The sequence below is a fragment of the Myotis daubentonii genome, chromosome 15 (genome assembly GCF_963259705.1).
Source record: "Myotis daubentonii chromosome 15, mMyoDau2.1, whole genome shotgun sequence".
In the NCBI taxonomy this organism is placed as follows: Eukaryota; Metazoa; Chordata; class Mammalia; order Chiroptera; family Vespertilionidae; genus Myotis; species Myotis daubentonii.
This window is the reverse complement of record NC_081854.1, coordinates 43,567,948-43,579,445: the sequence shown is the minus strand read 5'-3', so window position 1 is coordinate 43,579,445 and position 11,498 is coordinate 43,567,948.

The following is an 11,498-nucleotide window of genomic DNA, read 5'->3' as shown; positions in this document are numbered from 1 at the left end:
GCCGGAATGCAGGCAGAGCTGGCCAGGAGGGAGGGAGGCCGCACATGTGAGAGAGAGAGAGACAATGATGTCAGCATTTCCTTCTGGATTGGTCACGTGGCCCTTTCCAGGTAAACAGACTGGAAATAGACTCTCCATAAAGGCAGCGCCTGCTGGGGGAGGGCGGAGGCGAGGGGGCGCTGAATTCACCCTTTCCTCTCTGCTGCCTCCTAAGCAAGCCGGATTTCATGTTTGCGACAAGGTGGTCTCTGAGTGGAATTGCATTTTTACGAGCCCAGGAATATGACTCAGGGAGGGAAGGCTATTTGCTTTTATAATTAGCTCAAGGAGTTTAGAGACATTTTGATTTTTATAAAGACTGGAGGTGGGGATGAATGTAAATCTAAGCTGGGATGCTGTGAGTGTCTGGGGCAGGGGATGGCTTATCCTCATTGGTCTCCTTGGGAAGGGGGTCAGATGGGTCTAGATTAAGGATGGATTAGAAGGCTGCAGTTTAGAATGAAAGGATCAGATGCTGTGATTATCAACATTAGGAAAAAGAAAATGCTAACAGACTCAAGGAGAATATATTAAAGGAGTCTGATACAGCTCAGTATGTGACCGTGATGCCACAGGGAGGAATTGAGACCTCATGAAAGAGATTAGGTGAAAAAAAAAAAAAAAGACAAGTTCCTATGACTTTCAAGCAGAGTTTTGAAAAAAATGATATAAAACAGTCCCCAACCAAAACATGGCAGGGGCTCACAGCACTTCAGAATGGCCAAGGCATGTCTGGGAAGTTTTCAGATAGAAACGCAAAGTGGATGGAACAGCTAACTCTGGTGGGGGATGGGGGCAAGTATATGACTCTTTCTTCAAATTCCAGGAAATAGGCCTTTGCATCTGTGATGACATAGCCTATTTAGGTCATTCTCTGAATAATTTTTAATTAAAAGGATCTAACTTTACTTGGTCATAATTTTCTATGTCCTTGTGGACATTTGGCCAAAGCTTGTAGGCGGGAGAGTGACTGGCTGCCTTAGTTCTCCGGGGCGTCAGGGGTTCCTGGGATGCACTTTTCAATCTAGGTTGGTCCTGGGCAAACTGGTACCAGTTGGTCATTGCAGTGAGAGACCTTGTCTAGCCAAGATAGAAATAACAAGATAGCTCGCCCCACCCTGTTCCATCAACAAACAAAACAAAACCCCTTTCATTCTTTTTCTTCTGGTTTCTTCCTCTCCCTCCACTCATTTCTTTCCCTTAAACTTCCTCGATCCCTTTAAAGCAGGGACCACTGCAAGGCTGATTTGAGTGTATGTGACTCTGTACATGGACGGAGAGCAGGCAGAATACAGCTGACTTGAACACTGGGTTTTAGTTGTACCTGGGGCAGGGGGGCGAGGGGGAGAGAGAAAAAAATGTGTCTTCCGGCTCATTCTCCCCTCACCCCCAACTTCCCTTATTCAGTGGGGAGAGGGCCAGTCCATCAGGGCACAAGTGTACTTCCAGCCCTGGGGTTGAAAGATAGCTATTTGATACCCCTCTCCATTAACAAAATACGTCACTCTGACAAGACTCCCAGCCCCGAGTTATTTTTGCAGCATTATGTAATTGGATTGCCTGGGCAGGAGGACTTCCTTAACAAGGCTTTCAGCAGCCCCTCGGTGTGGGTCTGGCCAGTGCTGCCCAGTTACACACACTGCCTCCAGCCCCAGCTAAACAATGAAGAGACATTAACCCGTGTCACCGCATCCCCTCGCTGCAGACCCCCTTCCCTCAGGAGGAGCGCTCAGGGCCGGTGGCACATGTGGCGGCCAGAGGTGGTGGAAGGCTTGCTTACAGTCAAACCTGCATATCCACCAAGCAAGCATTTTTTTTCAGAGGGGCTGCAGCTGCTGCCACACATATCCGTCCTGCCCCCTGCGGCCAGGAGACCCTCCACAGGTTTGGCTGTTGCTGCCCTCTCCCCAATTTTCTGGGTTTCCTCATATTCATTCATGAGTAATTGGTCATCTGATCATCTCTTCCTGTTAGCCCTGCTGACTCATAGAAGTTGGGAACTTGTATGAGCTTCAGACAGTAAGAAAATTTACAAAGAAAAACAAAAAGAATGAGGCCTAGTATGAATTTCCCCTGGTATAGCCAGCACAGGCCTGCAAATCCGAGGTACGCTGGACAGTTGTTTCCGGGGCGATAGGAGGTTGCTGTCATCTTGGGGGCTTGTTCGTGTTGTATTCCATTGTCACCTCTGCCCATGGCCTTTAGAGAACATCCGCCAGGACTTCCAGGGATGGGTCTCTTAGGCCCGAGTCTATATCCAAACCAGAGCACCCTTCCCAGAATCCTTTTCTTTCCCATTGATGCTGCATCTCTCTCTATTTTTCCCTTGGGTCCTTGGTTCTCCTGACCTTGACCAGAGGCATATGATGCAACAGAAATAGCTTTAAAGCCAGATGGACCTGGGTGTGAATTCGCACTGAGCCACTCTGTGATCTTAATCTCTGAATCTGACATGGGACTAATAACACTAGTTTCCCAAAGCCACTGGGAGACATACATGCAATTATATGTAAATTTCATGCAGGGGCCAGGGAACTAACACATAGGAGGTGCCCCACAAATGTAGGAGGGAGGGAGGAAGGGAAAGGGCCAGATGGACAGACTCCTACGAGCTAACCCATCTCCTTTACGCTATCACCAGTCTCCTGTGGGATGGATGCCCTTGTGAAGGCAGCTGAAGCGAATCTCACTATCAAGAGAGAGAGGGAAGAGGGGTTCTTGGTCCTGACTCCCAGCACAGTGTCCTCAGAGAACCTCACGGCTGTTTCTTTGGGGAACCTACCCTGAAAATATGGACCCCACTTGACCCCCTACAGTCAGAGTTTCCTGCAGATCTTCTGTGCTGGGCCCCAAGTTCAATGTATTAGTTTTAGTTTGGCCAAGTTTCAGGGCCCACCAGAGCAAAGGGACCAGTGCGATTTCTCCCGGAGAGTCCACCTGTGTGTGAACCTTACATCTTTGTTGCAAAGGAGGGTTCTCCCCAACTGCACAGCAGGGACCAGTCGGAACCCACAGGGGCTACCTGAGGTACAACCAACCACATGCAGAACTGTGGCCGCGGGAAGGCACCCCTCCCTGAGGCACACAGGTCCAGAGCCCCGCTCAGCTGGCTGTACCTGGAGGGGGTGGGGCGGGGCGAGGAGAGCCTGTGGCGCAGGCACCGCTGTTCCAGTTGGCAGGAAGCCCTTCCCCGAAGACTGTAAGTTTAACCTTTAGCATTCAAGTGTCGGGGCTTAAGTGTCTGTTGTGAGCAGTTCTTCCTGCTGCCGCGTTCCCAGACTGCGGGGAGAGGGGTCGGCACCCATCTGCCTGCTTTCCGTTTTCTTCCCAGACAAACTGAGAGGGAGGGCGCCCTGCAGCACCAAACACACAGTCGCGGGCACCGGTGGAGGCGGCCCCTCTCTAACCTTCTACACTCACATCCTTCTCCCTGGCGAGCCCGGTTCTGGGCGGCCTCCAAGGCGCGCAGGGGCCCAGGCCTGCTCCACGCGCAGTTCCCCGGGGGGCTGCGTGGTGCAGAACCGCCCTCCAGTCCCAGGCTTCAGCCTGAGCTGCTGCCGGGGAACCGTGCCCCAGGTCCTCCCGCAGTTGGGTTCAGGGCCCCCAAATGCCCCCACCTGTCCACACTGCGCCCCCAGAAAGAAGCTGGGAACCGGTGAGGACGGTGGAGAGGGAATCAAACCACAAGTGACCGGGTGGAGAGTGAAAAGTGAGCGACAAGCAGGCACTGGACCGGGGCAGCTACGGCCACCTGACACAGGTGCGCTCCTGCGATGCCCAACCCTCCCCAGGTGGCTGCTGGGGCCGGCCGGGCCGGGTGGTTTTTCTGGGGATCTCCCCGCAAGGGCGCAGTGGGTGATGAGATTGCTCCGCCAGGGGCCGTTTTCCCGCCCAGGGGCCTCGGGGCCGTCCATGCGCGCCCCTGCGAGGGGCGCCCAGGTCCCAGGGCAGAGGTTTTGCGCTGGTGGAGGTTGCCGAGCTGGCCTGGCCGGGGGCCTGAGCGCTCGGGCTTCCTCTAGGGAGCTCCGATTCGGCAGAAGAATAAAGGCTTCCAGACATGGGACTGGGTGTGCCAGGTGTGAGAGAGAGACTCGCGCCCCGGCTCCGTCAACTGTGGTCAGCGTTTTGGGAAACGGTCGGGAATCCCTGAGGTTATGGATCTTGGGGAGGAGGGAACAGCGCCTCGTCTCCAAACCGCCCAGCCCTGGGGGCGGGAGAGCAGCCGCGAAAAGGGCACACCCTGTGCCTGGGCAAAGAAAACTGGGGTTGATTGTCCCTGCTGCCCCGCTGAGCTCTGGAATTAAGCGGGGTGGGGGAGGCCCACAGGGGGCCACTACCCGGATGGCTGCCACAGCGGAGTGTGGGTCCCCAGGACATCCGGCGGGGAGCTCGGCTAACGGGAACCCCGCCCGCCCGAACTCCCCTGGCCTGCTGGGCACTGGACTCCTGGAGCCTGCAGGCTGCCCTGCCCTCCCCGCCAGCCTCACCCAAGCTCTGGCCCCAAATTTCGTGCCATCCTGGCGCAGGCAGGTCGGGCTTGCCTATTTCTCTATTTCTAAGACTGGGAAACAAACGAATTAGAAAATTTGTGCTTTGGAAAAAATATCTGTTCGATGTCGTTTGGTGCTTAAATTATCCTTGGAATATTTTTTTCCCCCGGTTTCATTTGAAAAAAAGAAAAAGAAAAAAGAAAGTTGATGCACGCCCCAAACCTTGTTTCTCTTTAAGCCGTCCCCTTATACGGCCGTTGGTTACCGCAGATGTTTTCTGGGTCAGGGAGAGCAAAATGGAGTGGGAGGGAGGCTGGGGACTGGGAATCCCTCATTTTAAATCCCATTACTGGCTTTGAGGAGTAGCACAAAAATCGGGAAAAGATAGTTCGTCCCCCACTGATTTCCATCACTTCAAAGATTTCCCTCGTCCCTTAAATCAGAAATATTATGGCGCTAGGTATTTCTCAAGGAAAAAAAAATGCACATGCTTCTTCAGAATATATACACGGTATGGGTCCCTTTTTACATTTCTCAGCAAAAAAAAGGGGTGGGGGGAATCAGGCACTCAATTCCCTAGCTATTAAACAAGTCATGCCTGCAAGAAATGCAGGCACGGGGGATTGCTCAGCCGCGCATCCCTCCATTAGCGCAAGCCTGCGTGGCTGCGTGTCAACAATGCACGTGCTACCGTGGGCACCTACCTACTCCCCAGCCGCCCGAGCGGGCTCTGTGCACATGGGCACCAGGTCTCAGGTGCCAGCTTGCAGCCCTGCTCCCAAGCCCACTGCCCGTGCCTCTCAGGGATCCCTTCTTCTGCCTCTGGCTGGCCAGTTGGAAGTCTATCATCCCCGCCAAGTTCTGCCCTTGGAACTCCCTAAGCGAACTAGCGGGAACCAGGGTCTCCTGCCCTCGAGTTGTTCACTTTATTGCCTTGAGTTGAGGTTAGTTCCCGCTCTTCTTCACCCGCCCCGGGCTTTAGACGCAGTGCAAACTTCTGGTACCAGCTCACCAAAGGGAAGCCGGCGCTGGCCCGTAGAGTGGGCGGTGCGAACCCAGAAGAGCCACCAGTTCCAAGGCGCCTCGGGCCCCAAGGTTGGATTTCACATTTCCATCGCAAAGGAGCGGAGGAAACTGGGGATCTGACGCAAACCCTGCAACTGACTAATTGCCCCGCATTTTCACAATGCGCCACGTCTTGGAAATGAAGGGCAGGCTTTATCATTTGGAACTCTTTCAAGGACCCAGGCGCTCCAAGTTTGGGGCTAATTCTTTAAAGGTTTTACTTCTGAGAAATGCGGGGGGGGGGGGATGAAAAGATGAGACATACCCACAATCCTTGTGCTGGGATGGCACTCAAGAGTAGGTTGTGGTCTCTTTTGAGTCGGGAGTTCAAAAGGAGAAAAAGAAAAAAGGCTCGTTCCCTCCCCTTTGCCCCAGGGATGAAACCTCTCTAGATTCGAGCGGCCAATTTGGTTTGATTTCCGTGGTTTGGAGGCTCTGGTGGGGTTAGGGGGCGGCAGGGCTCGCAAGACAGACCTCAGCTGCCTTCTGGAGCAGCTGGTCCGCGTTGACCCTGCAAGCAGAGGCTGGAGTCAAGGTGCTTCGCCCCTGGTCTGGCACCTGGAAGGAGCTTCTGGGGAACGCATCCTTGAGCCTCCCTGGGCTGCATCCCTAGCGCCTTGTATGTGGACCGGCTCCCTCCCCTGCCCCCACACCTACTCTCAGCACCCCCACCTGTCTGTGTCCCCCAGGGACCTAGTTCCCCTTTCTCTGTCATTGAGAGCCAGTTCTTTCCCTACCCAAACCTCTTTTTTTTTTTGTGGAGTAACTTTGCAAAAGAGCTGTCACTGCCCTAAAGGGCAACCCTGCGAGGCTGACTTTGGGAGGCTCTCCCAGTGAGAGCCCCTCCGTGGACACCGGCCCCAGGCCCCTGCCGCCTCCAGGACGCCACCTGGGCGCTGCGCTCCCGAACCTGGCGGCCCCGCCCAGCGCCACAACAAAAGACACTTCGGGGCGCTTTGCCCTTTTCCAGGGCGCTGCCTCGGAAAGAAACCTGGATCTGGTTTTTGGTTCTCTCTCAGGTGTGAAAAGGATGTTGACAAAGTATTCTCCCGGCTGCCTGAGTTGGAGGCGTGGGGGGCGGGGGGGGGGGGAGGAAGCTTTTGACCAAAAACGTGGGCGCAAAGCAAGAAGCTGCATGCAGTGGACACCACTGTGTACGTCCGCTCACGCCTGTGAGGAGCAGGACCGCAGTCTGAGGGGCTGGCACCAACCTCTAAATCCCCCCATCCTGCCGAGGGCACCCCTGTTTTCCGCCAATTTTCACCCAGCCCCAGCTGCTCACCCTCTGGCGCACGCAGGGCAAACTTTCTGATTTTGTGGTTGAGGCTCAGGGCACAGTGGTTCCACCGTAGGACAGAGCTGCGGATGGAGCAATTCTGGGCGTTCAGAATAACCTCCCCCGCACCCCAAGGAGAAAGGGGGAACTGTTCGATTTGTCTGGGGGTCAGGAGGTGGACTGGGGGTTGGGGGTAGGGAACGGAGGGATGGAGCGCCAAGTGCCGCGCCTGGCTGCCTCTCTCTCCTGTTCCTCCCTCCCTACCTCATCTTCTGCCATTTCCAGAGGCAGCAGAAAGGTGATCTAGGACTTGACCCCTAAATCACAGCTGCTGGTGACTGCACCTCACTCCAGGATGAGCGCAGCCGCTTCCCCGGCTCGGGCAGCTTAACCCTTTCCTCCCCGCGCCCGCGCTCAGAGGCCGGCAGCGCCTCTGACCCCGGCACCGGCAGCAGCTGGCCTCCTCAGGGCGGCACCTTGGATCCCACGAGGGGACCACAAAAGGGCCAGACTGCGGGGCGCTGCGAGCCTGGGGCGCGGGCTGGACAGCCGGGAGCGCTGCCGGGGAGCCCGGGGAAGAGCCGGAGTTAGCGGAACGAAGAGGGATGTTTGGATCGTGTTAACTAGCCAGACAGATGCACTTGGGCATGTCTGCATTTATGGAATCCATACGTTGGCTTGGCAAATGAAAGGGCAGTCACACGTACATACAATAGACCGAGAATAGCAATGCACATACATTTAAAAAGGCATCCGCACGCTCTCCACCGTGCAGCCCTGCTCTTGGCTCCAGCTTTAGGCTTGTTCCGAGGCGTCCTCTCACCCACCCCAGTCTCCACATAGGATTTCCTTTTTTCTCCACCGCCCCCCCCCCCCACTTACTTTTGTTTTTGTGTCTCCCAACCCCCAACCCCCAGCAGAAGAAAACCCAGGGCCCAGGGGCTTGGCTCTTTGGAAGGAAGATCTCCTAAGATCCTCTTCACCTCGCTTTCCCCTTAAGACTGCCCAGCGCACCTTGGACCAAATACTAGCTGCTAACATTGCAACCCCATATTCTGAAAATCGCAGGGGAGCAAGTTCTTACTCAAATTCCCCATCCACATCTTCATCATGAAACCAACACTTCTACGTTCCGTTCTGTTCGTAAAAAAGTAACTTCAAACAGATTTGGAAACAAAAAACCCCCAGCGAGAGAGCACACAGAGAGAGCACTTGCTGCACCTGCATGTATGTACACCTTGTATATTTGTGTGCACACATATACATATTCACACACAGGGATGCAAAGACATCTAAAGTCATTCAAATGTATATGTACCCATTTATGCATATATCTTTGTGTTTATATATGTACATACCCACTCCTTTGAACAAGAGGCGGAGAGATATACATATCAATGCAATATTTAGCCTACATTCCACTTTCTCTCCCAACTGCAAATATCTTCACAACACATTGGTCTAAAATGTTCTGCCCTCTTCCCAACTAAGTGAAGGATTTAGATTCTGAATTTCTTGGTTCCTTTTTTCTTCATTTTGTACATAAAATAATCCATATAGATCTAGCTGGATTATCGCCTAAGCATAATTCAATCATACAAGCTTGGTACCTCTCCTCCTTATAACAAATTCACTCAGTAAAATTAGCATAAGTATTTACCAGCTTAAACTGACATTTTTCTATATTGCAACATGAAGTACATTTAGATCCAGAATTTCCCCCAAATAGCCTACACCAGGGGAGATACTGACTTCCTCCGCGCCGGTCTGTGTAAGAAACAAGCTACAAGTTCCCTTCTAGTGCTATTTACATTTTAAAAGGAAATTAAATACATAGCATTGAAGTGAGTTTTCAAGATCTACAAGGAGAAATTTAATTCTACTACATCTTAAAAAATAAACTAACAGACTTATGCAGATTCGTGAAGACAGAGAAATAGGAAGCACATGCACTCTTGGGGATCTAAACAATTTTCCTTACCTGATGTGTTTGGGAAATTTTTCAGAATTTACCAGTCTTCCTTCAGTCAGCTACATTTTACACTGACCTGCACTTTGGACTGAAAGGGAAAAAAAAAAAAGATTAACTGTTGCCAATGAAAATTTTAAAATAATAATCAGAAACCGGACAAACTGAAGGTAAAAATATACAATGGCTACAATAAAGATAAATATTTATTTAATCAAAGTAGAAGTTGTGTTTGGACTGTAGGAATGTTTCATCCTTCCCTTAAAAAAAAAAATCAAGAAAGAAAAAAGCCAGAGTGTCTGCAGGCTCCTGGAGAGGTCCCATTGTCCAGGGCTATCTAGAGCCCAGAATGGCATTAACCTCACAAAAGACACATTGTGCAGGGGACAAAAAAAAGCCCCTTCTTCTACAATAACTTTTAGCTTTTTTTATTTTTAGAAAATGACAAAGGTTTTACAAGCACTGGCTGGTGAAACCTGTAGCAAGCCAGGCTGGACTTGGCTTTATTGATCAACTGTCCCGCATGGAGAAGCAGCCAGCAAAAGTTTGAATGGCAATCCAGGTTTGGCTTAGGGAGAGGAAACCCCCGATTTTTCTAAATGTATTTTCTCTCCCCCTTCTTAAATAAAACAGCATTATTCCCAGGGTGAATTCAGAAGGATTAGATGAGGTAACCCTGCAAAATCCTAACGCGGTCTTCTCCCCCTAGTCTTGACTAAGAAGCTGCAATGCTGGAATCTCAAAATGAAGGATTCCTTCCCGATCAAACAGATTTCACAATGAATCCCCAAATTCCTTCTAAAAGAAGTAATCCATGTAGGCTGGGGCAATATTTTTTTTTCTAAGAAAAATAAGTTTTAGTGCACAGGGTCTCTCTACCTGATGTTACAGGGTGCACTAATAGTACCTTCAAACACATAAATGTTTTCACGTTTGTTTGTAGATCACTTAAAGTGCAAATTGCATTTTATTTTATTCTAGATAATTGTGATTTCAATGGTATTAGTTCATATTTAGAACTTACATAAATACACACTCTGATTAAAAAATCTATTGCAGTAGCAGTGAAGCTAAAGCTAGGATTTGAAGGGGGAAGGGGGGAGAGAGAAGAGAGAGAGAGAGAGAGAGAGAGAGAGAGAGAGAGAGAGAGAGAGAGAGACTCTTGTTCTTCCTGCGTTTGTTTGCTTGCTTGCTTTTTGGAGGTACCGTACACCCGCCTAAGTGACTGCTTTGATGTACTGGGAGTCGGTACAGTAGCGGGGTCCCTGGCTGCTGTCTTTGATCCCAGGGATCTCCTTTGGGCTCTGGTGGGATGTACTGCTTCTAGTCTTTATCTGAAACCCATCCTCTCACTTCCAGCCCTTTGGCTTCCAGACTGCTCCAAACTCTTGGAGGTAGCTGTACGACTTTTTTTTTTTTTTTTTTTTTTTGGCATTAGGGAAGGGGTATGTAATTTCCCCCTTTTCTCCACTCTAGACCTTTCCTCGCTATTCAAATATATTGGCTTTCTTTCTTACGAATTTAGTCTGAAATTATTTTTCACTGCCTTTATTACATCCCTGCTTTTGATGGCAAAATAGCTTCCTGTATTTTGAAAACATCTGCTTTCCAGGTTTTACACGAGAAAATTGATTTTACTTTTCTCTTAAGTCCAGAAAGGTAGAAAGTTGGACTTGTTTCCAAGTGCAACTTTTCCTTTTCTTGTCTTTCCTCAAGTTACCCCCCCTTTCAATTCTGATTCACTTTCCCCCTTTTATTTCTTCTAATCATCACTCTCCTCTCCCCCTCTCCTTCTAAAGAACCAGAGAAGATTGATTTCGTCTTATTTCAGAAGACAAAATTAACATATATATTTTTGTCTAGTCTATGGTACGTGTTAAAGTTTTCTCCATATTTTATTTGTTCTCTGATTCGAGGGAGGTAATATTCCTTCTTTTTAAAAAAAAAAATCTCAGATTTGCAATTTAAAGTGGCCTCTATTCTAAGTCTTTGCTGCTTCTCTACTCTTTCACTTACATCTTTAAGCTGTCCCACTCCATTATTGCCCCCCTTACTCCTCTCTTCTTTGAAGATGCTCTCTTCCTACTTAATTTAAACATTGTTGCATTTGCCCCCCCCCCCACCACTAAAAAAAAGAAAGAAAAAGAAAGGGAGAAAGAAAAACAAGAAAAGAGAAAGAAAAAAGGAAAAAATCTTTTAAAAAAATCTTAGCCAGGTTCCTATTGTTGCTTCTCTGCATTTCACTTCTCGGTGTGTGTGTGTGTGTGTGTGTGTGTGTGTGTGTGGTGTGTGTGTGTGGTGTGTGTGGTGTGTATGTGTTTTTAATACATGCATAAACTTTTGGTGCCTCTCTCCCTCTTCCTGGGTTCTTCTCCCATCCTCTCTTCCTGCTCTCCTCGCCCTGCTCATCACTTTCCCCTGTTTTTTTTTTTTTTTTCCTCCCTTCCTCCCCTCTGCCTCCCTCCACCTCCCCCTTTTCTTTTTTGCTGAATCTTATTGATCCAGAAGGTGGCTAATTAGCCCTTCCCGTCGTGCCTGGGTAATGAAGCACATGCGCACTGAATTAATCACAGCCATTTTTTGCAGGAAACTAATTAGCAGAATAAAGATCCAAAGACTTTTTTTTCTTTTCACTCATCAGCTCCCACTTCCAGCGCGT